The sequence below is a fragment of the Brassica napus genome, chromosome C9 (genome assembly GCF_020379485.1).
Source record: "Brassica napus cultivar Da-Ae chromosome C9, Da-Ae, whole genome shotgun sequence".
NCBI lineage: Eukaryota > Viridiplantae > Streptophyta > Magnoliopsida > Brassicales > Brassicaceae > Brassica > Brassica napus.
Window position 1 is genome coordinate 34,370,915 of NC_063452.1, and position 26,301 is coordinate 34,397,215.

Genomic DNA, 26,301 nt, shown 5'->3' on the forward strand with positions numbered 1-26,301 from the left:
TAAAGTAGTGGACAATCACCAGGAAGTTGAATAAATTTCATAGGAGTTAGGATGAAGAAGCTATCCCACTTTCAAAGCAAGGGATCCCAGTTTTCCTGTTTGGGAATATGACAACTTCTTCGTCATTCTAATCAAACCAGGATGAATCGCGATGTAAGAAGCTTGATTTGGATACATAAAGTAGTGGAGAATCACCAGGAAGTTGAATAAATCTCATAGGAGTTAGGATGAAGAAGCTATCCCACTTTCAAAGCAAGGGATCCCAGTTTTCCTGTTTGGGAATATGACAACTTCTTCGTCATTCTAATCAAACCAGGATGAGTCGGGATGTAAGAAGCTTGATTTGGATACATAAAGTAGTGGACAATCACCAGGAAGTTGAATAAATTTCATAGGAGTTAGGATGAAGAAGCTATCCCACTTTCAAAGCAAGGGATCCCAGTTTTCCTGTTTGGGAAAATGACAACTTCTTCGTCATTCTAATCAAACCAGGATGAATCGCGATGTAAGAAGCTTGATTTGGATACATAAAGTAGTGGAGAATCACCAGGAAGTTGAATAAATCTCATAGGAGTTAGGATGAAGAAGCTATCCCACTTTCAAAGCAAGGGATCCCAGTTTTCCTGTTTGGGAAAATGACAACTTCTTCGTCATTCTAATCAAACCAGGATGAATCACGGTGTAAGAAGGTTGATTTGGATACATAAAGTAGTAGAGACTCACCAGGAAGTTGAATAAATCTCATAGGAGTTAGGATGAAGAAGCTATCCCACTTTCAAAGCAGGGATCCCAGTTTTCCTGTTTGGGAATATGACAACTTCTTCGTCATTCTAATCAAACCAGGATGAATCACGGTGTAAGAAGCTTGATTTGGATACATAAAGTAGTGGACAATCACCCGGAAGTTGAATAAATCTCATAGGAGTTAGGATGAAGAAGCTATCCCACTTTCAAAGCAAGGGATCCCAGTTTTCCTGTTTGGGAATATGACAACTTCTTCGTCATTCTAATCAAACCAGGATGAATCGGGATGTAAGAAGCTTGATTTGGATACATAAAGTAGTGGACAATCACCAGGAAGTTGAATAAATTTCATAGGAGTTAGGATGAAGAAGCTATCCCACTTTCAAAGCAAGGGATCCCAGTTTTCCTGTTTGGGAATATGACAACTTCTTCGTCATTCTAATCAAACCAGGATGAGTCGGCATGTAAGAAGCTTGATTTGGATACATAAAGTAGTGGACAATCACCAGGAAGTTGAATAAATTTCATAGGAGTTAGGATGAAGAAGCTATCCCACTTTCAAAGCAAGGGATCCCAGTTTTCCTGTTTGGGAAAATGACAACTTCTTCGTCATTCTAATCAAACCAGGATGAATCGCGATGTAAGAAGCTTGATTTGGATACATAAAGTAGTGGACAATCACCAGGAAGTTGAATAAATTTCATAGGAGTTAGGATGAAGAAGCTATCCCACTTTCAAAGCAAGGGATCCCAGTTTTCCTGTTTGGGAAAATGACAACTTCTTCGTCATTCTAATCAAACCAGGATGAATCACGATGTAAGAAGCTTGATTTGGATACATAAAGTAGTGGACAATCACCAGGAAGTTGAATAAATTCATAGGAGTTAGGATGAAGAAGCTATCCCACTTTCAAAGCAAGGGATCCCAGTTTTCCTGTTTGGGAATATGACAACTTCTTCGTCATTCTAATCAAACCAGGATGAATCGCGATGTAAGAAGCTTGATTTGGATACATAAAGTAGTGGAGAATCACCAGGAAGTTGAATAAATCTCATAGGAGTTAGGATGAAGAAGCTATCCCACTTTCAAAGCAGGGATCCCAGTTTTCCTGTTTGGGAATATGACAACTTCTTCGTCATTCTAATCAAACCAGGATGAATCACGGTGTAAGAAGCTTGATTTGGATACATAAGTAGTGGACAATCACCAGGAAGTTGAATAAATCTCATAGGAGTTAGGATGAAGAAGCTATCCCACTTTCAAAGCAAGGGATCCAGTTTTCCTGTTTGGGAATATGACAACTTCTTCGTCATTCTAATCAAACCAGGATGAGTCGGGATGTAAGAAGCTTAATTTGGATACATAAACTAGTGGACAATCACCAGGAAGTTGAATAAATGTCATAGGAGTTAGGATGAATAAGCTATCCCACTATCAAAGCAAGGGATCCCAGTTTTCCTGTTTGGGAAAATGACAACTTCTTCGTCATTCTAATCAAACCAGGATGAATCACGGTGTAAGAAGCCTGATTTGGAGAATCACCAGGAAGTTCAATAAATCTAATAGGAGTTAGGATGAAGAAGCTATCCCAATTTCAAAGCAAGGGATCCCAATTTTCCTGTTTGGGAAAATGACAACTTCTTCGTCATTCTAATCAAACCAGGATGAATCACGGTGTAAGAAGCTTGATTTGGATACATAAAGTAGTGGACAATCACCAGGAAGTTGAATAAATCTCATAGGAGTTAGGATGAAGAAGCTATCCCACTTTCAAAGCAAGGGATCCCAATTTTCCTGTTTGGGAAATGACAACTTCTTCGTCATTCTAATCAAACCAGGATGAATCACGGTGTAAGAAGCTTGATTTGGATACATAAAGTAGTGGACAATCACCAGGAAGTTGAATAAATTTCATAGGAGTTAGGATGAAGAAGCTATCCCACTTTCAAAGCAAGGGATCCCAGTTTTCCTGTTTGGGAATATGACAACTTCTTCGTCATTCTAATCAAACCAGGATGAGTCGCGATGTAAGAAGCTTGATTTGGATACATAAAGTAGTGGACAATCACCAGGAAGTTGAATAAATTTCATAGGAGTTAGGATGAAGAAGCTATCCCACTTTCAAAGCAAGGGATCCCAGTTTTCCTGTTTGGGAATATGACAACTTCTTCGTCATTCTAATCAAACCAGGATGAATCACGGTGTAAGAAGCTTGATTTGGATACATAAAGTAGTGGAGAATCACCAGGAAGTTGAATAAATCTCATAGGAGTTAGGATGAAGAAGCTATCCCACTTTCAAAGCAAGGGATCCCAGTTTTCCTGTTTGGGAATATGACAACTTCTTCGTCATTCTAATCAAACCAGGATGAGTCGGGATGTAAGAAGCTTGATTTGGATACATAAAGTAGTGGACAATCACCAGGAAGTTGAATAAATTTCATAGGAGTTAGGATGAAGAAGCTATCCCACTTTCAAAGCAAGGGATCCCAGTTTTCCTGTTTGGGAAAATGACAACTTCTTCGTCATTCTAATCAAACCAGGATGAATCACGATGTAAGAAGCTTGATTTGGATACATAAAGTAGTGGACAATCACCAGGAAGTTGAATAAATCTCATAGGAGTTAGGATGAAGAAGCTATCCCACTTTCAAAGCAAGGGATCCCAGTTTTCCTGTTTGGGAATATGACAACTTCTTCGTCATTCTAATCAAACCAGGATGAATCGCGATGTAAGAATCTTGATTTGGATACATAAGGTAGTGGAGAATCACCAAAAAGTTCAATAAATCTCATAGGAGTTAGGATGAAGAAGCTATCCACTTTCAAAGCAGGGATCCCAGTTTTCCTGTTTGGGAATATGACAACTTCTTCGTCATTCTAATCAAACCAGGATGAATCACGGTGTAAGAAGCTTGATTTGGATACATAAAGTAGTGGAGAATCACCAGGAAGTTGAATAAATCTCATAGGAGTTAGGATGAAGAAGCTATCCCACTTTCAAAGCAAGGGATCCCAGTTTTCCTGTTTGGGAATATGACAACTTCTTCGTCATTCTAATCAAACCAGGATGAATCGGGATGTAAGAAGCTTGATTTGGATACATAAAGTAGTGGACAATCACCAGGAAGTTGAATAAATTTCATAGGAGTTAGGATGAAGAAGCTATCCCACTTTCAAAGCAAGGGATCCCAGTTTTCCTGTTTGGGAAAATGACAACTTCTTCGTCATTCTAATCAAACCAGGATGAATCGCGATGTAAGAAGCTTGATTTGGATACATAAAGTAGTGGAGAATCACCAGGAAGTTGAATAATTCTCATAGGAGTTAGGATGAAGAAGCTATCCAACTTTCAAATCAGGTGATCCCAGTTTGTCGTTTTGGGAATATGACAACTTCTTCGTCATTCTAATCAAACCAGGATGAATCACGGTGTAAGAAGCTTGATTTGGATACATAAAGTAGTGGAGAATCACCAGGAAGTTGAATAAATGTCATAGGAGTTAGGATGAAGAAGCTATCCCACTTTCAAAGCAAGGGATCCCAGTTTTCCTGTCTGGGAAAATGACAACTTCTCCGTCATTCTAATCAAACCAGGATGAATCACGATGTAAGAAGCTTGTTTTGGATACATAAGGTAGTGGACAATCACCAGGAAGTTGAATAAATTTCATAGGAGTTAGGATGAAGAAGCTATCCCACTTTCAAAGCAAGGGATCCCAGTTTTCCTGTTTGGGAAAATGACAACTTCTTCGTCATTCTAATCAAACCAGGATGAATCACGATGTAAGAAGCTTGATTTGGATACATAAAGTAGTGGACAATCACCAGGAAGTTGAATAAATTTCATAGGAGTTAGGATGAAGAAGCTATCCCACTTTCAAAGCAAGGGATCCCAGTTTTCCTGTTTGGGAAAATGACAACTTCTTCGTCATTCTAATCAAACCAGGATGAATCACGATGTAAGAAGCTTGATTTGGATACATAAAGTAGTGGACAATCACCAGGAAGTTGAATAAATTTCATAGGAGTTAGGATGAAGAAGCTATCCCACTTTCAAAGCAAGGGATCCCAGTTTTCCTGTTTGGGAAAATGACAACTTCTTCGTCATTCTAATCAAACCAGGATGAATCGCGATGTAAGAAGCTTGATTTGGATACATAAAGTAGTGGAGAATCACCAGGAAGTTGAATAAATCTCATAGGAGTTAGGATGAAGAAGCTATCCCACTTTCAAAGCAAGGGATCCCAGTTTTCCTGTTTGGGAAAATGACAACTTCTTCGTCATTCTAATCAAACCAGGATGAATCACGGTGTAAGAAGCTTGATTTGGATACATAATGTAGTGGAGAATCACCAGGAAGTTGAATAAATTTCATAGGAGTTAGGATGAAGAAGCTATCCCACTTTCAAAGCAAGGGATCCCAGTTTTCCTGTTTGGGAATATGACAACTTCTTCGTCATTCTAATCAAACCAGGATGAGTCGGGATGTAAGAAGCTTGATTTGGATACATAAAGTAGTGGACAATCACCAGGAAGTTGAATAAATTTCATAGGAGTTAGGATGAAGAAGCTATCCCACTTTCAAAGCAAGGGATCCCAGTTTTCCTGTTTGGGAAAATGACAACTTCTTCGTCATTCTAATCAAACCAGGATGAATCACGGTGTAAGAAGCTTGATTTGGATACATAATGTAGTGGAGAATCACCAGGAAGTTGAATAAATCTCATAGGAGTTAGGATGAAGAAGCTATCCCACTTTCAAAGCAAGGGATTCCAATTTTCCTGTTTGGGAATATGACAACTTCTTCGTCATTCTAATCAAACCAGGATGAGTCGGGATGTAAGAAGCTTGATTTGGATACATAAAGTAGTGGACAATCACCAGGAAGTTGAATAAATTTCATAGGAGTTAGGATGAAGAAGCTATCCCACTTTCAAAGCAAGGGATCCCAGTTTTCCTGTTTGGGAAAATGACAACTTCTTCGTCATTCTAATCAAACCAGGATGAATCGCGATGTAAGAAGCTTGATTTGGATACATAAAGTAGTGGACAATCACCAGGAAGTTGAATAAATTTCATAGGAGTTAGGATGAAGAAGCTATCCCACTTTCAAAGCAAGGGATCCCAGTTTTCCTGTTTGGGAAAATGACAACTTCTTCGTCATTCTAATCAAACCAGGATGAATCGCGATGTAAGAAGCTTGATTTGGATACATAAAGTAGTGGAGAATCACCAGGAAGTTGAATAAATCTCATAGGAGTTAGGATGAAGAAGCTATCCCACTTTCAAAGCAAGGGATCCCAGTTTTCCTGTTTGGGAAATGACAACTTCTTCGTCATTCTAATCAAACCAGGATGAATCACGGTGTAAGAAGCTTGATTTGGATACATAAAGTAGTGGAGAATCACCAGGAAGTTGAATAAATTTCATAGGAGTTAGGATGAAGAAGCTATCCCACTTTCAAAGCAAGGGATCCCAGTTTTCCTGTTTGGGAATATGACAACTTCTTCGTCATTCTAATCAAACCAGGATGAATCGCGATGTAAGAAGCTTGATTTGGATACATAAAGTAGTGGACAATCACCAGGAAGTTGAATAAATTTCATAGGAGTTAGGATGAAGAAGCTATCCCACTTTCAAAGCAAGGGATCCCAGTTTTCCTGTTTGGGAAAATGACAACTTCTTCGTCATTCTAATCAAACCAGGATGAATCGCGATGTAAGAAGCTTGATTTGGATACATAAAGTAGTGGAGAATCACCAGGAAGTAGAATAAATCTTATAGGAGTTAGGATGAAGAAGCTATCCCACTTTCAAAGCAAGGGATCCCAGTTTTCCTGTTTGGGAAATGACAACTTCTTCGTCATTCTAATCAAACCAGGATGAATCACGATGTAAGAAGCTTGATTTGGATACATAAAGTAGTGGAGAATCACCAGGAAGTTGAATAAATTTCATAGGAGTTAGGATGAAGAAGCTATCCCACTTTCAAAGCAAGGGATCCCAGTTTTCCTGTTTGGGAATATGACAACTTCTTCGTCATTCTAATCAAACCAGGATGAGTCGGGATGTAAGAAGCTTGATTTGGATACATAAAGTAGTGGACAATCACCAGGAAGTTGAATAAATTTCATAGGAGTTAGGATGAAGAAGCTATCCCACTTTCAAAGCAAGGGATCCCAGTTTTCCTGTTTGGGAAAATGACAACTTCTTCGTCATTCTAATCAAACCAGGATGAATCACGGTGTAAGAAGCTTGATTTGGATACATAATGTAGTGGAGAATCACCAGGAAGTTGAATAAATCTCATAGGAGTTAGGATGAAGAAGCTATCCCACTTTCAAAGCAAGGGATCCCAGTTTTCCTGTTTGGGAATATGACAACTTCTTCGTCATTCTAATCAAACCAGGATGAGTCGCGATGTAAGAAGCTTGATTTGGATACATAAGGTAGTGGACAATCACCAGGAAGTTGAATAAATTTCATAGGAGTTAGGATGAAGAAGCTATCCCACTTTCAAAGCAAGGGATCCCAGTTTTCCTGTTTGGGAAATGACAACTTCTTCGTCATTCTAATCAAACCAGGATGAATCGCGATGTAAGAAGCTTGATTTGGATACATAAGGTAGTGGACAATCACCAGGAAGTTGAATAAATTTCATAGGAGTTAGGATGAAGAAGCTATCCCACTTTCAAAGCAAGGGATCCCAGTTTTCCTGTTTGGGAAATGACAACTTCTTCGTCATTCTAATCAAACCAGGATGAATCGCGATGTAAGATGCTTGATTTGGATACATAAAGTAGTGGAGAATCACCAGGAAGTTGAATAAATCTCATAGGAGTTAGGATGAAGAAGCTATCCCACTTTCAAAGCAAGGGATCCCAGTTTTCCTGTTTGGGAAAATGACAACTTCTTCGTCATTCTAATCAAACCAGGATGAATCACGGTGTAAGAAGCTTGATTTGGATACATAAAGTAGTGGACAATCACCAGGAAGTTGAATAAATTTCATAGGAGTTAGGATGAAGAAGCTATCCCACTTTCAAAGCAAGGGATCCCAGTTTCCTGTTTGGGAATATGACAACTTCTTCGTCATTCTAATCAAACCAGGATGAGTCGCGATGTAAGAAGCTTGATTTGGATACATAAAGTAGTGGACAATCACCAGGAAGTTGAATAAATTTCATAGGAGTTAGGATGAAGAAGCTATCCCACTTTCAAAGCAAGGGATCCCAGTTTTCCTGTTTGGGAAAATGACAACTTCTTCGTCATTCTAATCAAACCAGGATGAATCGCGATGTAAGAAGCTTGATTTGGATACATAAAGTAGTGGAGAATCACCAGGAAGTTGAATAAATCTCATAGGAGTTAGGATGAAGAAGGTATCCAACTTTCAAAGCAAGAGATCCCAATTTTCCTGTTTGGGAAATGACAACTTCTTCGTCATTCTAATCAAACCAGGATGAATCACGGTGTAAGAAGCTTGATTTAGATACATAATGTAGTGGAATCACCAGGAAGTTGAATAAATCTCATAGGAGTTAGGATGAAGAAGCTATCCCACTTTCAAAGCAGGGATCCCAGTTTTCCTGTTTGGGAATATGACAACTTCTTCGTCATTCTAATCAAACCAGGATGAATCACGATATAAGAAGCTTGATTTGGATACATAAAGTAGTGGACAATCACCAGGAAGTTGAATAAATGTCATAGGAGTTAGGATGAAGAAGCTATCCCACTTTCAAAGCAAGGGATCCCAGTTTTCCTGTTTGGGAATATGACAACTTCTTCGTCATTCTAATCAAACCAGGATGAGTCGCGATGTAAGAAGCTTGATTTGGATACATAAGGTAGTGGAGAATCACCAGGAAGTTGAATAAATCTCATAGGAGTTAGGATGAAGAAGCTATCCCACTGTCAAATCAGGTGATCCCAGTTCCTTGTTTGGGAATAAGACAACTTCTTCGTCATTCTAATCAAACCAGGATGAATCACGGTGTAAGAAGCTTGATTTGGATACATAATGTAGTGGAGAATCACTAGGAAGTTGAATATATTTCATAGGAGTTAGGATGAAGAAGTTATCCCACTTTCAAAGCAAGGGATCCCAGATTTCCTGCTTGGGAAATGACAACTTCTTTGTTATTCTAATCAAACCAGGATGAATCACGATATAAGAAGCTTGATTTGGATACATAAAGTAGTGGACAATCACCAGGAAGTTGAATAAATTCATAGGAGTTAGGATGAAGAAGCTATCCCACTTTCAAAGCAAGGGATCCCAGTTTTTCTGTTTGGGAATATGACAACTTCTTCGTCATTCTAATCAAACCAGGATGAGTCGCGATGTAAGAATCTTGATTTGGATACATAAAGTAGTGGAGAATCACCAGGAAGTTGAATAAATCTCATAGGAGTTAGGATGAAGAAGCTATCCCACTGTCAAATCAGGCGATCCCAGTTTCCTTGTTTGGGAATAAGACAACTTCTTCGTCATTCTAATCAAACCAGGATGAATCACGGTGTAAGAAGCTTTATTTGGATACATAAGTAGTGGAGAATCACCAGGAAGTTGAATAAATCTCATAGGAGTTAGGATGAAGAACCTATCCCACTTTCAAAGCAAGGGATCCCAGTTTTCCTGTTTGGGAATATGAAAACTTCTTCGTCATTCTAATCAAACCAGGATGAATCGCGATGTAAGAAGCTTGATTTGGATACATAAAGTAGTGGAGAATCACCAGGAAGTTGAATAAATTTCATAGGAGTTAGGATGAAGAAGCTATCCCACTTTCAAAGCAAGGGATCCCAGTTTTCCTGTTTGGGAAAATGACAACTTCTTCGTCATTCTAATCAAACCAGGATGAATCGGATGTAAGAAGCTTGATTTGGATACATAAAGTAGTGGAGAATGACCAGGAAGTTGAATAAATCTCATAGGAGTTAGGATGAAGAAGCTATCCCACTTTCAAAGCAAGGGATCCCAGTTTTCCTGTTTGGGAAAATGACAACTTCTCCGTCATTCTAATCAAACCAGGATGAATCACGATGTAAGAAGCTTGTTTTGGATACATAAGGTAGTGGACAATCACCAGGAAGTTGAATAAATTTCATAGGAGTTAGGATGAAGAAGCTATCCCACTTTCAAAGCAAGGGATCCCAGTTTTCCTGTTTGGGAATATGACAACTTCTTCGTCATTCTAATCAAACCAGGATGAATCGCGATGTAAGAAGCTTGATTTGGATACATAAAGTAGTGGAGAATCACGAGGAAGTTGAATAAATCTCATAGGAGTTAGGATGAAGAAGCTATCCCACTTTCAAAGCAAGGGATCCCAGTTTTCCTGTTTGGGAAAATGACAACTTCTTCGTCATTCTAATCAAACCAGGATGAATCACGGTGTAAGAAGCTTGATTTGGATACATAAAGTAGTGGAGAATCACCAGGAAGTTGAATAAATCTCATAGGAGTTAGGATGAAGAAGCTATCCAACTTTCAAAGCAAGGGATCCCAGTTTTCTGTTTGGGAATATGACAACTTCTTCGTCATTTTAATCAAACCAGGATGAGTCGCGATGTAAGACTCTTGATTTGGATACATAAGGTAGTGGAGAATCACCAAAAAGTTCAATAAATCTCATAGGAGTTAGGATGAAGAAGCTATCCCACTTTCAAAGCAGGGATCCCAGTTTTCTTGTTTGGAATAAGACAACTTCTTCGTCATTCTAATCAAACCAGGATGAATCACGGTGTAAGAAGCTTGATTTGGATACATAAAGTAGTGGACAATCACCAGGAAGTTGAATAAATTTCATAGGAGTTAGGATGAAGAAGCTATCCCACTTTCAAAGCAAGTGATCCCAGTTTTCCAGTTTGGGAATATGAAAACTTCTTCGTCATTCTAATCAAACCAGGATGAGTCGGGATGTAAGAAGCTTGATTTGGATACATAAAGTGGACAATCACCAGGAAGTTGAATAAATTTCATAGGAGTTATGATGAAGAAGCTATCCCACTTTCAAAGCAAGGGATCCCAGTTTTCCTGTTTGGGAAATGACAACTTCTTCGTTATTCTAATCAAACCAGGATGAATCACGATATAAGAAGCTTGATTTGGATACATAAAGTAGTGGACAATCACCAGGAAGTTGAATAAATGTTATAGGAGTTAGGATGAAGAAGCTATCCCACTTTCAAAGCAAGGGATCCCAGTTTTTCTGTTTGGGAATATGACAACTTCTTCGTCATTTTAATCAAACCAGGATGAGTCGCGATGTAAGACTCTTGATTTGGATACATAAGGTAGTGGAGAATCACCAAAAAGTTCAATAAATCTCATAGGAGGATGAAAAAGCTATCCCACTGTCAAATCAGGTGATCCCAGTTTTCCTGTTTGGGAATAAGACTACTTCTTCGTCATTCTAATCAAACCAGGATGAATCACGATGTAAGAAGCTTGATTTGGATACATAAAGTAGTGGAGAATCACCAGGAAGTTGAATAAATCTCATAGGAGTTAGGATGAAGAAGCTATCCCACTTTCAAAGCAAGGGATCCCAATTTTCCTGTTTGGGAATATGACAACTTCTTCGTCATTCTAATCAAACCAGGATGAATCGGGATGTAAAAAGCTTTATTTGGATACATAAAGTAGTGGACAATCACCAGGAAGTTGAATAAATTTCATAGGAGTTAGGATGAAGAAGCTATCCCACTTTCAAAGCAAGGGATCCCAGTTTTCCTGTTTGGGAAAATGACAACTTCTTCGTCATTCTAATCAAACCAGGATGAATCGCGATGTAAGAAGCTTGATTTGGATACATAAAGTAGTGGAGACTCACCAGGAAGTTGAATAAATCTCATAGGAGTTAGGATGAAGAAGCTATCCCACTTTCAAAGCAAGGGATCCCAGTTTTCTGTTTGGGAATATGACAACTTCTTCGTCATTCTAATCAAACCAGGATGAATCGGATGTAAGAAGCTTGATTTGGATACATAAGGTAGTGGACAATCACCAGGAAGTTGAATAAATTTCATAGGAGTTAGGATGAAGAAGCTATCCCACTTTCAAAGCAAGGGATCCCAGTTTTCCTGTTTGGGAAAATGACAACTTCTTCGTCATTCTAATCAAACCAGGATGAATCGCGATGTAAGAAGCTTGATTTGGATACATAAGTAGTGGAGACTCACCAGGAAGTTGAATAAATCTCATAGGAGTTAGGATGAAGAAGCTATCCCACTTTCAAAGCAAGGGATCCCATTTTCCTGTTTGGGAAAATGACAACTTCTTCGTCATTCTAATCAAACCAGGATGAATCACGGTGTAAGAAGCTTGATTTGGATACATAAAGTAGTGGAGAATCACCAGGAAGTTGAATAAATCTCATAGGAGTTAGGATGAAGAAGCTATCCCACTTTCAAAGCAAGGGATCCCAGTTTTCCTGTTTGGGAATATGACAACTTCTTCGTCATTCTAATCAAACCAGGATGAGTCGGGATGTAAGAAGCTTGATTTGGATACATAAAGTAGTGGACAATCACCAGGAAGTTGAATAAATTTCATAGGAGTTAGGATGAAGAAGCTATCCCACTTTCAAAGCAAGGGATCCCAGTTTTCCTGTTTGGGAAAATGACAACTTCTTCGTCATTCTAATCAAACCAGGATGAATCGCGATGTAAGAAGCTTGATTTGGATACATAAAGTAGTGGACAATCACCAGGAAGTTGAATAATTTCATAGGAGTTAGGATGAAGAAGCTATCCCACTTTCAAAGCAAGGGATCCCAGTTTTCCTGTTTGGGAAAATGACAACTTCTTCGTCATTCTAATCAAACCAGGATGAATCGCGATGTAAGAAGCTTGATTTGGATACATAAAGTAGTGGAGAATCACCAGGAAGTTGAATAAATCTCATAGGAGTTAGGATGAAGAAGGTATCCAACTTTCAAAGCAAGGGATCCCAGTTTTCCTGTTTGGGAAATGACAACTTCTTCGTCATTCTAATCAAACCAGGATGAATCACGGTGTAAGAAGCTTGATCTAGATACATAATGTAGTGGATAATCACCAGGAAGTTGAATAAATCTCATAGGAGTTAGGATGAAGAAGCTATCCCACTTTCAAAGCAAGGGATCCCAGTTTTCCTGTTTGGGAATATGACAACTTCTTCGTCATTCTAATCAAACCAGGATGAATCAGATGTAAGAAGCTTGATTTGGATACATAAGTAGTGGACAATCACCAGGAAGTTGAATAAATCTCATAGGAGTTAGGATGAAGAAGCTATCCCACTTTCAAAGCAAGGGATCCCAGTTTTCCTGTTTGGAAAATGACAACTTCTTCGTCATTCTAATCAAACCAGGATGAATCACGGTGTAAGAAGCCTGATTTGGATACATAATGTAGTGGAGAATCACCAGGAAGTTCAATAAATCTAATAGGAGTTAGGATGAAGAAGCTATCCCACTTTCAAAGCAAGGGATCCCAGTTTTCCTGTTTGGGAATATGACAACTTCTTCGTCATTCTAATCAAACCAGGATGAGTCAGAATGTAAGAAGCTTAATTTGGATACATTAAGTAGTGGACAATCACCAGGAAGTTGAATAAATTTCATAGGAGTTAGGATGAAGAAGCTATCCCACTTTCAAAGCAAGGGATCCCAGTTTTCCTGTTTGGGAAAATGACAACTTCTTCGTCATTCTAATCAAACCAGGATGAATCGCGATGTAAGAAGCTTGATTTGGATACATAAAGTAGTGGAGAATCACCAGGAAGTTGAATAAATCTCATAGGAGTTAGGATGAAGAAGCTATCCCACTTTCAAAGCAAGGGATCCCAGTTTTCCTGTTTGGGAAAATGACAACTTCTTCGTCATTCTAATCAAACCAGGATGAATCACGGTGTAAGAAGCTTGATTTGGATACATAAAGTAGTGGAGAATCACCAGGAAGTTGAATAAATCTCATAGGAGTTAGGATGAAGAAGCTATCCCACTTTCAAAGCAAGGGATCCCAGTTTTCCTGTTTGGGAATATGACAACTTCTTCGTCATTCTAATAAAACCAGGATGAGTCAGAATGTAAGAAGTTTAATTTGGATACATTAAGTAGTGGTCAATCACCAGGAAGTTGAATAAATCTCATAGGAGTTAGGATGAAGAAGCTATCCCACTTTCAAAGCAAGGGATCCCAGTTTTCCTGTTTGGAAATGACAACTTCTTCGTCATTCTAATCAAACCAGGATGAATCACGGTGTAAGAAGCTTGATTTGGATACATAAAGTAGTGGAGAATCACCAGGAAGTTGAATAAATCTCATAGGAGTTAGGATGAAGAAGCTATCCCACTTTCAAAGCAAGGGATCCCAGTTTTCCTGTTTGGGAATATGACAACTTCTTCGTCATTCTAATCAAACCAGGATGAGTCACGATGTAAGAAGCTTGATTTGGATACATAAAGTAGTGGACAATCACCAGGAAGTTGAATAAATTTCATAGGAGTTAGGATGAAGAAGCTATCCCACTTTCAAAGCAAGGGATCCCAGTTTTCCTGTTTGGGAAAATGACAACTTCTTCGTTAGTCTAATCAAACCAGAATGAATCGCGATGTAAGATGCTTGATTTGGATACATAAAGTAGTGGAGATCACCAGGAAGTTGAATAAATCTCATAGGAGTTAGGATGAAGAAGCTATCCCACTTTCAAAGCAAGGGATCCCAGTTTTCCTGTTTGGGAATATGACAACTTCTTCGTCATTCTAATCAAACCAGGATGAATCGGATGTAAGAAGCTTGATTTGGATACATAAAGTAGTGGACAATCACCAGGAAGTTGAATAAATTCATAGGAGTTAGGATGAAGAAGCTATCCCACTTTCAAAGCAAGGGATCCCAGTTTTCCTGTTTGGGAAAATGACAACTTCTTCGTCATTCTAATCAAACCAGGATGAATCGCGATGTAAGAAGCTTGATTTGGATACATAAAGTAGTGGAATCACCAGGAAGTTGAATAAATCTCATAGGAGTTAGGATGAAGAAGCTATCCCACTTTCAAAGCAAGGGATCCCAGTTTTCCTGTTTGGGAAAATGACAACTTCTTCGTCATTCTAATCAAACCAGGATGAATCGCGATGTAAGAAGCTTGATTTGGATACATAAAGTAGTGGACAATCACCAGGAAGTTGAATAAATTTCATAGGAGTTAGGATGAAGAAGCTATCCCACTTTCAAAGCAAGGGATCCCAGTTTTCCTGTTTGGGAAAATGACAACTTCTTCGTCATTCTAATCAAACCAGGATGAATCGCGATGTAAGAAGCTTGATTTGGATACATAAAGTAGTGGAGATCACCAGGAAGTTGAATAAATCTCATAGGAGTTAGGATGAAGAAGCTATCCCACTTTCAAAGCAAGGGATCCCATTTTCTGTTTGGGAATATGACAACTTCTTCGTCATTCTAATCAAACCAGGATGAGTCGGATGTAAGAAGCTTGATTGGATACATAAAGTAGTGGACAATCACCAGGAAGTTGAATAAATTTCATAGGAGTTAGGATGAAGAAGCTATCCCACTTTCAAAGCAAGGGATCCTAGTTTTCCTGTTTGGGAAAATGACAACTTCTTCGTCATTCTAATCAAACCAGGATGAATCGCGATGTAAGAATCTTGATTTGGATACATAAAGTAGTGGAGAATCACCAGGAAGTTGAATAAATCTCATAGGAGTTAGGATGAAGAAGCTATCCCACTTTCAAAGCAAGGGATCCCAGTTTTCCTGTTTGGGAAAATGACAACTTCTTCGTCATTCTAATCAAACCAGGATGAATCGCGATGTAAGATGCTTGATTTGGATACATAAATAGTGGAGACTCACCAGGAAGTTGAATAAATGTCATAGGAGTTAGGATGAAGAAGCTATCCCACTTTCAAAGCAAGGGATCCCAGTTTTCCTGTTTGGGAATATGACAACTTCTTCGTCATTCTAATCAAACCAGGATGAGTCAGGATGTAAGAAGCTTGATTTGGATACATAAAGTAGTGGACAATCACCAGAAAGTTGAATAAATTTCATAGGAGTTAGGATGAAGAAGCTATCCAACTTTCAAAGCAAGGGATCCCAGTTTTCCTGTTTGGGAAAATGACAACTTCTTCGTCATTCTAATCAAACCAGGATGAATCGCGATGTAAGAAGCTTGATTTGGATACATAAAGTAGTGGAGAATCACCAGGAAGTTGAATAAATCTCATAGGAGTTAGGATGAAGAAGCTATCCCACTTTCAAAGCAAGGGATCCCAGTTTTCCTGTTTGGGAAAATGACAACTTCTTCGTCATTCTAATCAAACCAGGATGAATCACGGTGTAAGAAGCTTGATTTGGATACATAAAGTAGTGGAGAATCACCAGGAAGTTGAATAAATTCATAGGAGTTAGGATGAAGAAGCTATCCCACTTTCAAAGCAAGGGATCCCAGTTTTCCTGTTTGGGAATATGACAACTTCTTCGTCATTCTAATCAAACCAGGATGAGTCGCGATGTAAGAATCTTGATTTGGATACATAAAGTAGTGGAGAATCACCAAAAAGTTGAATAAATCTCATAGGAGTTAGGATGAAGAAGCTATCCCACTGTCAAATCAGGTGATCCCAGTTTTCCTGTTTGGGAATATGACAACTTCTTCGTCATTCTAATCAAACCAGGATGAATCACGGTGTAAGAAGCTTGATTTGGATACATAATGTAGTGGAGAATCACCAGGAAGTTGAATAAATCTCATAGGAGTTAGGATGAAGAAGCTATCCCACTTTCAAAGCAAGGGATCCCAGTTTTCCTGTTTGGGAATATGACAACTTTTTCGTCATTCTAATCAAACCAGGATGAGTCGGGATGTAAGAAGCTTGATTTGGATACATAAAGTAGTGGACAATCACCAGGAAGTTGAATAAATTTCATAGGAGTTAGGATGAAGAAGCTATCCCACTTTCAAAGCAAGGGATCCCAGTTTTCCTGTTTGGGAAAATGACAACTTCTTCGTTATTCTAATCAAACCAGGATGAATCACGATATAAGAAGCTTGATTTGGATACATAAAGTAGTGGACAATCACCAGGAAGTTGAATAAATGTTATAGGAGTTAGGATGAAGAAGCTATCCCACTTTCAAAGCAAGGGATCCCAGTTTTCCTGTTTGGGAATATGACAACTTCTTCGTCATTCTAATCAAACCAGGATGTCGCGATGTAAGAAGCTTGATTTGGATACATAAGTAGTGGAGAATCACCAGGAAGTTGAATAAATCTCATAGAGTTAGGATGAAGAAGCTATCCCACTTTCAAAGCAGGGATCCCAGTTTTCCTGTTTGGGAATATGACAACTTTTTCGTCATTCTAATCAAACCAGGATGAATCACGGTGTAAGAAGCTTGATTTGGATACATAAAGTAGTGGAGAATCACCAGGAAGTTGAATAAATCTCATAGGAGTTAGGATGAAGAAGCTATCCCACTTTCAAAGCAAGGGATCCCAATTTTCCTGTTTGGGAATATGACAACTTCTTCGTCATTCTAATCAAACCAGGATGAGTCGGGATGTAAGAAGCTTAATTTGGATACATAAAGTAGTGGACAATCACCAGGAAGTTGAATAAATTCATAGGAGTTAGGATGAAGAAGCTATCCCACTTTCAAAGCAAGGGATCCCAGTTTCCTGTTTGGGAAAATGACAACTTCTTCGTCATTCTAATCAAACCAGGATGAATCGCGATGTAAGATGCTTGATTTGGATACATAAAATAGTGGAGACCAACCAGGTATTTGAATAAATGTCATAGGAGTTAGGATGAAGAAGCTATCCCACTTTCAAAGCAAGGGATCCCATTTTCCTGTTTGGGAATATGACAACTTCTTCGTCATTCTAATCAAACCAGGATGAGTCAGGATGTAAGAAGCTTGATTTGGATACATAAAGTAGTGGACAATCACCAGAAAGTTGAATAAATTTCATAGGAGTTAGGATGAAGAAGCTATCCCACTTTCAAAGCAAGGGATCCCAGTTTTCCTGTTTGGGAAAATGACAACTTCTTCGTCATTCTAATCAAACCAGGATGAATCGCGATGTAAGAAGCTTGATTTGGATACATAAAGTAGTGGGACTCACCAGGAAGTTGAATAAATCTCATAGGAGTTAGGATGAAGAAGCTATCCCACTTTCAAAGCAAGGGATCCCAGTTTTCCTGTTTGGGAAAATGACAACTTCTTCGTCATTCTAATCAAACCAGGATGAATCACGATGTAAGAAGCTTGATTTGGATACATAAAGTAGTGGAGAATCACCAGGAAGTTGAATAAATCTCATAGGAGTTAGGATGAAGAAGCTATCCCACTTTCAAAGCAAGGGATCCCAATTTTCCTGTTTGGGAATATGACAACTTCTTCGTCATTCTAATCAAACCAGGATGAGTCAGAATGTAAGAAGCTTAATTTGGATACATTAAGTAGTGGACAATCACCAGGAAGTTGAATAAATTTCATAGGAGTTAGGATGAAGAAGCTATCCCACTTTCAAAGCAAGGGATCCCAGTTTTCCTGTTTGGGAAAATGACAACTTCTTCGTCATTCTAATCAAACCAGGATGAATCGCGATGTAAGAAGCTTGATTTGGATACATAAAGTAGTGGAGAATCACCAGGAAGTTGAATAAATCTCATAGGAGTTAGGATGAAGAAGCTATCCCACTTTCAAAGCAAGGGATCCCAGTTTTCCTGTTTGGGAATATGACAACTTCTTCGTCATTCTAATCAAACCAGGATGAGTCGGATGTAAGAAGCTTGATTTGGATACATAAAGTAGTGGACAATCACCAGGAAGTTGAATAAATTTCATAGGAGTTAGGATGAAGAAGCTATCCCACTTTCAAAGCAAGGGATCCCAGTTTTCCTGTTTGGGAAAATGACAACTTCTTCGTCATTCTAATCAAACCAGGATGAATCGCGATGTAAGAAGCTTGATTTGGATACATAAAGTAGTGGAGACTCACCAGGAAGTTGAATAAATCTCATAGGAGTTAGGATGAAGAAGCTATCCCACTTTCAAAGCAAGGGATCCCAGTTTTCCTGTTTGGGAAAATGACAACTTCTTCGTCATTCTAATCAAACCAGGATGAATCACGGTGTAAGAAGCTTGATTTGGATACATAAAGTAGTGGAGAATCACCAGGAAGTTGAATAAATCTCATAGGAGTTAGGATGAAGAAGCTATCCCACTTTCAAAGCAAGGGATCCCATTTTCCTGTTTGGAATATGACAACTTCTTCGTCATTCTAATCAAACCAGGATGAGTCAGAATGTAAGAAGCTTGATTTGGATACATAAAGTAGTGGACAATCACCAGGAAGTTGAATAAATTTCATAGGAGTTAGGATGAAGAAGCTATCCCACTTTCAAAGCAAGGGATCCCAGTTTTCCTGTTTGGGAAAATGACAACTTCTTCGTCATTCTAATCAAACCAGGATGAATCGCGATGTAAGAAGCTTGATTTGGATACATAAAGTAGTGGAGAATCACCAGGAAGTTGAATAAATCTCATAGGAGTTAGGATGAAGAAGCTATCCCACTTTCAAAGCAAGGGATCCTAGTTTTCTTGTTTGGGAATATGACAACTTCTTCGTCATTCTAATCAAACCAGGATGAGTCGGATGTAAGAAGCTTGATTTGGATACATAAAGTAGTGGACAATCACCAGGAAGTTGAATAAATCTCATAGGAGTTAGGATGAAGAAGCTATCCCACTTTCAAAGCAAGGGATCCCAGTTTTCCTGTTGGGAAAATGACAACTTCTTCGTCATTCTAATCAAACCAGGATGAATCGCGATGTAAGAAGCTTGATTTGGATACATAAAGTAGTGGAGAATCACCAGGAAGTTGAATAAATTTCATAGGAGTTAGGATGAAGAAGCTATCCCACTTTCAAAGCAAGGGATCCCAGTTTTCCTGTTTGGGAAAATGACAACTTCTTCGTCATTCTAATCAAACCAGGATGAATCACGATGTAAGAAGCTTGATTTGGATACATAAAGTAGTGGACAATCACCAGGAAGTTGAATAAATCTCATAGGAGTTAGGATGAAGAAGCTATCCCACTTTCAAAGCAAGGGATCCCAGTTTCCTGTTTGGGAATATGACAACTTCTTCGTCATTCTAATCAAACCAGGATGAGTCGCGATGTAAGAAGCTTGATTTGGATACATAAGGTAGTGGAGAATCACCAGGAAGTTGAATAAATCTCATAGGAGTTAGGATGAAGAAGCTATCCCACTTTCAAAGCAGGGATCCCAGTTTTCCTGTTTGGGAAATATGACAACTTCTTCGTCATTCTAATCAAACCAGGATGAATCACGGTGTAAGAAGCTTGATTTGGATACATAAAGTAGTGGAGAATCACCAGGAAGTTGAATAAATCTCATAGGAGTTAGGATGAAGAAGCTATCCCACTTTCAAAGCAAGGGATCCCAGTTTCCTGTTTGGAATATGACAACTTCTTCGTCATTCTAATCAAACCAGGATGAATCGCGATGTAAGAAGCTTGATTTGGATACATAAAGTAGTGGACAATCACCAGGAAGTTGAATAAATTTCATAGGAGTTAGGATGAAGAAGCTATCCCACTTTCAAAGCAAGGGATCCCAGTTTTCCTGTTTGGAAAAATGACAACTTCTTCATTATTCTAATCAAACCAGTATGAATCACGATGTAAGAAGCTTGATTTGGATACATAAAGTAGTGGACAATCACCAGGAAGTTGAATAAATTCATAGGAGTTAGGATGAAGAAGCTATCCCACTTTCAAAGCAAGGGATCCCAGTTTTCCTGTTTGGGAATATGACAACTTCTTCGTCATTTTAATCAAACCAGGATGAGTCGCGATGTAAGACTCTTGATTTGGATACATAAGGTAGTGGAGAATCACCAAAAAGTTCAATAAATCTCATAGGAAGGATGAAGAAGCTATCCCACTTTCAAAGCAGGGATCCCAGTTTTCTGTTTGGGAATATGACAACTTCTTCGTCATTCTAATCAAACCAGGATGAATCACGGTGTAAGAAGCTTGATTTGGATACATAAAGTAGTGGAGAATCACCAGGAAGTTGAATAAATCTCATAGGAGTTAGGATGAAGAAGCTATCCCACTTTCAAAGCAAGGGATCCCAGTTTTCCTGTTTGGGAATATGACAACTTCTTCGTCATTCTAATCAAACCAGGATGAGTCGGGATGTAAGAAGCTTGATTTGGATACATAAAGTAGTGGACAATCACCAGGAAGTTGAATAAATTTCATAGGAGTTAGGATGAAGAAGCTATCCCACTTTCAAAGCAAGGGATCCCAGTTTTCCTGTTTGGGAAAATGACAACTTCTTCGTCATTCTAATCAAACCAGGATGAATCGCGATGTAAGAAGCTTGATTTGGATACATAAAGTAGTGGAGACTCACCAGGAAGTTGAATAAATCTCATAGGAGTTAGGATGAAGAAGCTATCCCACTTTCAAAGCAAGGGATCCCAGTTTTCCTGTTTGGGAAAATGACAACTTCTTCGTCATTCTAATCAAACCAGGATGAATCACGATGTAAGAAGCTTGATTTGGATACATAAAGTAGTGGAGAATCACCAGGAAGTTGAATAAATCTCATAGGAGTTAGGATGAAGAAGCTATCCCACTTTCAAAGCAAGGGATCCCAGTTTTCCTGTTTGGGAATATGACAACTTCTTCGTCATTCTAATCAAACCAGGATGAGTCGCGATGTAAGAATCTTGATTTGGATACATAAAGTAGTGGAGAATCACCAGGAAGTTGAATAAATCTCATAGGAGTTAGGATGAAGAAGCTATCCCACTTTCAAAGCAAGGGATCCCAGTTTTCCTGTTTGGGAAAAGACAACTTCTTCGTCATTCTAATCAAACCAGGATGAATCACGGATGTAAGAAGCTTGATTTGGATACATAATGTAGTGGAGAATCACCAGGAAGTTGAATAAATCTCATAGGAGTTAGGATGAAGAAGCTATCCCACTTTCAAAGCAAGGGATCCCAGTTTTCCTGTTTGGGAATATGACAACTTTTTCGTCATTCTAATCAAACCAGGATGAGTCGGGATGTAAGAAGCTTGATTTGGATACATAATGTAGTGGACAATCACCAGGAAGTTGAATAAATTTCATAGGAGTTAGGATGAAGAAGCTATCCCACTTTCAAAGCAAGGGATCCCAGTTTTCCTGTTTGGGAAAATGACAACTTCTTCGTCATTCTAATCAAACCAGGATGAATCACGGTGTAAGAAGCTTGATTTGGATACATAAAGTAGTGGAGAATCACCAGGAAGTTGAATAAATGTCATAGGAGTTAGGATGAAGAAGCTATCCCACTTTCAAAGCAAGGGATCCCAGTTTTCCTGTTTGGGAATATGACAACTTCTTCGTCATTTTAATCAAACCAGGATGAGTCGCGATGTAAGACTCTTGATTTGGATACATAAGGTAGTGGAGAATCACCAAAAAGTTCAATAAATCTCATAGAAGGATGAAGAAGCTATCCCACTGTTAAATCAGGTGATCCCAGTTTTTCTGTTTGGGAATAAGACAACTTCTTCGTCATTCTAATCAAACCAGGATGAATCACGGTGTAAGAAGCTTGATTTGGATACATAAAGTAGTGGAGAATCACCAGGAAGTTGAATAAATCTCATAGGAGTTAGGATGAAGAAGCTATCCCACTTTCAAAGCAAGGGATCCCAGTTTTCCTGTTTGGGAATATGACAACTTCTTCGTCATTCTAATCAAACCAGGATGAGTCGGGATGTAAGAAGCTTGATTTGGATACATAAAGTAGTGGACAATCACCAGGAAGTTGAATAAATTTCATAGGAGTTAGGATGAAGAAGCTATCCCACTTTCAAAGCAAGGGATCCCAGTTTTCCTGTTTGGGAAAATGACAACTTCTTCGTTATTCTAATCAAACCAGTATGAATCACGATATAAGAAGCTTGATTTGGATACATAAAGTAGTGGACAATCACCAGGAAGTTGAATAAATGTTATAGGAGTAAGGATGAAGAAGCTATCCCACTTTCAAAGCAAGGGATCCCAGTTTTCCTGTTTGGGAATATGACAACTTCTTCGTCATTTTAATCAAACCAGGATGAGTCGCGATGTAAGACTCTTGATTTGGATACATAAGGTAGTGGAGAATCACCAAAAAGTTCAATAAATCTCATAGAAGGATGAAGAAGCTATCCCACTGTTAAATCAGGTGATCCCAGTTTTCCTGTTTGGGAATAAGACAACTTCTTCGTCATTCTAATCAAACCAGGATGAATCACGGTGTAAGAAGCTTGATTTGGATACATAATGTAGTGGAGAATCACCAGGAAGTTGAATAAATCTCATAGGAGTTAGGATGAAGAAGCTATCCCACTTTCAAAGCAAGGGATCCCAATTTTCCTGTTTGGGAATATGACAACTTCTTCGTCATTCTAATCAAACCAGGATGAGTCGGGATGTAAGAAGCTTGATTTGGATACATAAAGTAGTGGACAATCACCAGAAAGTTGAATAAATTTCATAGGAGTTAGGATGAAGAAGCTATCCCACTTTCAAAGCAAGGGATCCCAGTTTTCCTGTTTGGGAAAATGACAACTTCTTCGTCATTCTAATCAAACCAGGATGAATCGCGATGTAAGAAGCTTGATTTGGATACATAAAGTAGTGGAGACTCACCAGGAAGTTGAATAAATGTCATAGGAGTTAGGATGAAGAAGCTATCCCACTTTCAAAGCAAGGGATCCCAGTTTTTTGTTTGGGAATATGACAACTTCTTCGTCATTCTAATCAAACCAGGATGAGTCAGGATGTAAGAAGCTTGATTTGGATACATAAAGTAGTGGACAATCACCAGGAAGTTGAATAAATTTCATAGGAGTTAGGATGAAGAAGCTATCCCACTTTCAAAGCAAGGGATCCCAGTTTTCCTGTTTGGGAAAATGACAACTTCTTCGTCATTCTAATCAAACCAGGATGAATCGCGATGTAAGAAGCTTGATTTGGATACATAAAGTAGTGGAGACTCACCAGGAAGTTGAATAAATCTCATAGGAGTTAGGATGAAGAAGCTATCCCACTTTCAAAGCAAGGGATCCCAATTTTCCTGTTTGGGAAAATGACAACTTCTTCGTCATTCTAATCAAACCAGGATGAATCACGGTGTAAGAAGCTTGATTTGGATACATAATGTAGTGGAGAATCACCAGGAAGTTGAATAAATCTCATAGGAGTTAGGATGAAGAAGCTATCCCACTTTCAAAGCAAGGGATCCCAGTTTTCCTGTTTGGGAATATGACAACTTCTTCGTCATTCTAATCAAACCAGGATGAATCGCGATGTAAGAAGCTTGATTTGGATACATAAAGTAGTGGAGAATCACCAAAAAGTTCAATAAATCTCATAGGAGTTAGGATGAAGAAGCTATCCCACTGTCAAATCAGGTGATCCCAGTTTTCCTGTTTGGGAATAAGACAACTTCTTCGTCATTCTAATCAAACCAGGATGAATCACGGTGTAAGAAGCTTTATTTGGATACATAATGTAGTGGAGAATCACCAGGAAGTTGAATAAATCTCATAGGCGTTAGGATGAAGAAGCTATCCCACTTTCAAAGCAAGGGATCCCAGTTTTCCTGTTTGGGAATATGACAACTTCTTCGTCATTCTAATCAAACCAGGATGAGTCGGGATGTAAGAAGCTTGATTTGGATACATAAAGTAGTGGACAATCACCAGGAAGTTGAATAAATTTCATAGGAGTTAGGATGAAGAAGCTATCCCACTTTCAAAGCAAGGGATCCCAGTTTTCCTGTTTGGGAAAATGACAACTTCTTCGTTATTCTAATCAAACCAGGATGAATCACGATATAAGAAGCTTGATTTGGATACATAAAGTAGTGGACAATCACCAGGAAGTTGAATAAATCTTATAGGAGTTAGGATGAAGAAGCTATCCCACTTTCAAAGCAAGGGATCCCAGTTTTCCTGTTTGGGAATATGACAACTTCTTCGTCATTCTAATCAAACCAGGATGAGTCGCGATGTAAGAATCTTGATTTGGATACATAAAGTAGTGGAGAATCACCAGGAAGTTGAATAAATCTCATAGAAGGATGAAGAAGCTATCCCACTTTCAAAGCAGGGATCCCAGTTTTCATGTTTAGGAAAATGATAACTTCTTCGTCATTCTAATCAAACCAGGATGAATCACGGTGTAAGAAGCTTGATTTGGATACATAAAGTAGTGGAGAATCACCAGGAAGTTGAATAAATCTCATAGGAGTTAGGATGAAGAAGCTATCCCACTTTCAAAGCAAGGGATCCCATTTTCCTGTTTGGGAATATGACAACTTCTTCGTCATTCTAATCAAACCAGGATGAGTCGGGATGTAAGAAGCTTGATTTGGATACATAAAGTAGTGGACAATCACCAGGAAGTTGAATAAATTTCATAGGAGTTAGGATGAAGAAGCTATCCCACTTTCAAAGCAAGGGATCCCAGTTTTCCTGTTTGGGAAAATGACAACTTCTTCGTCATTCTAATCAAACCAGGATGAATCGCGATGTAAGAAGCTTGATTTGGATACATAAAGTAGTGGAGACTCACCAGGAAGTTGAATAAATGTCATAGGAGTTAGGATGAAGAAGCTATCCCACTTTCAAAGCAAGGGATTCCAATTTTTTTGTTTGGGAATATGACAACTTCTTCGTCATTCTAATCAAACCAGGATGAGTCAGGATGTAAGAAGCTTGATTTGGATACATAAAGTAGTGGACAATCACCAGAAAGTTGATTAAATTTCATAGGAGTTAGGATGAAGAAGCTATCCCACTTTCAAAGCAAGGGATCCCAGTTTTCCTGTTTGGGAAAATGACAACTTCTTCGTCATTCTAATCAAACCAGGATGAATCGCGATGTAAGAAGCTTGATTTGGATACATAAAGTAGTGGAGAATCACCAGGAAGTTGAATAAATCTCATAGGAGTTAGGATGAAGAAGCTATCCCACTTTCAAAGCAAGGGATCCCAGTTTTCCTGTTTGGGAAAATGACAACTTCTTCGTCATTCTAATCAAACCAGGATGAATCACGGTGTAAGAAGCTTGATTTGGATACATAAAGTAGTGGAGAATCACCAGGAAGTTGAATAAATCTCATAGGAGTTAGGATGAAGAAGCTATCCCACTTTCAAAGCAAGGGATCCCAGTTTTCCTGTTTGGGAATATGACAACTTCTTCGTCATTCTAATCAAACCAGGATGAGTCGCGATGTAAGAAGCTTGATTTGGATACATAAGGTAGTGGACAATCACCAGGAAGTTGAATAAATTTCATAGGAGTTAGGATGAAGAAGCTATCCCACTTTCAAAGCAGGGATCCCAGTTTTCCTGTTTGGGAATATGACAACTTCTTCGTCATTCTAATCAAACCAGGATGAATCACGGTGTAAGAAGCTTGATTTGGATACATAATGTAGTGGA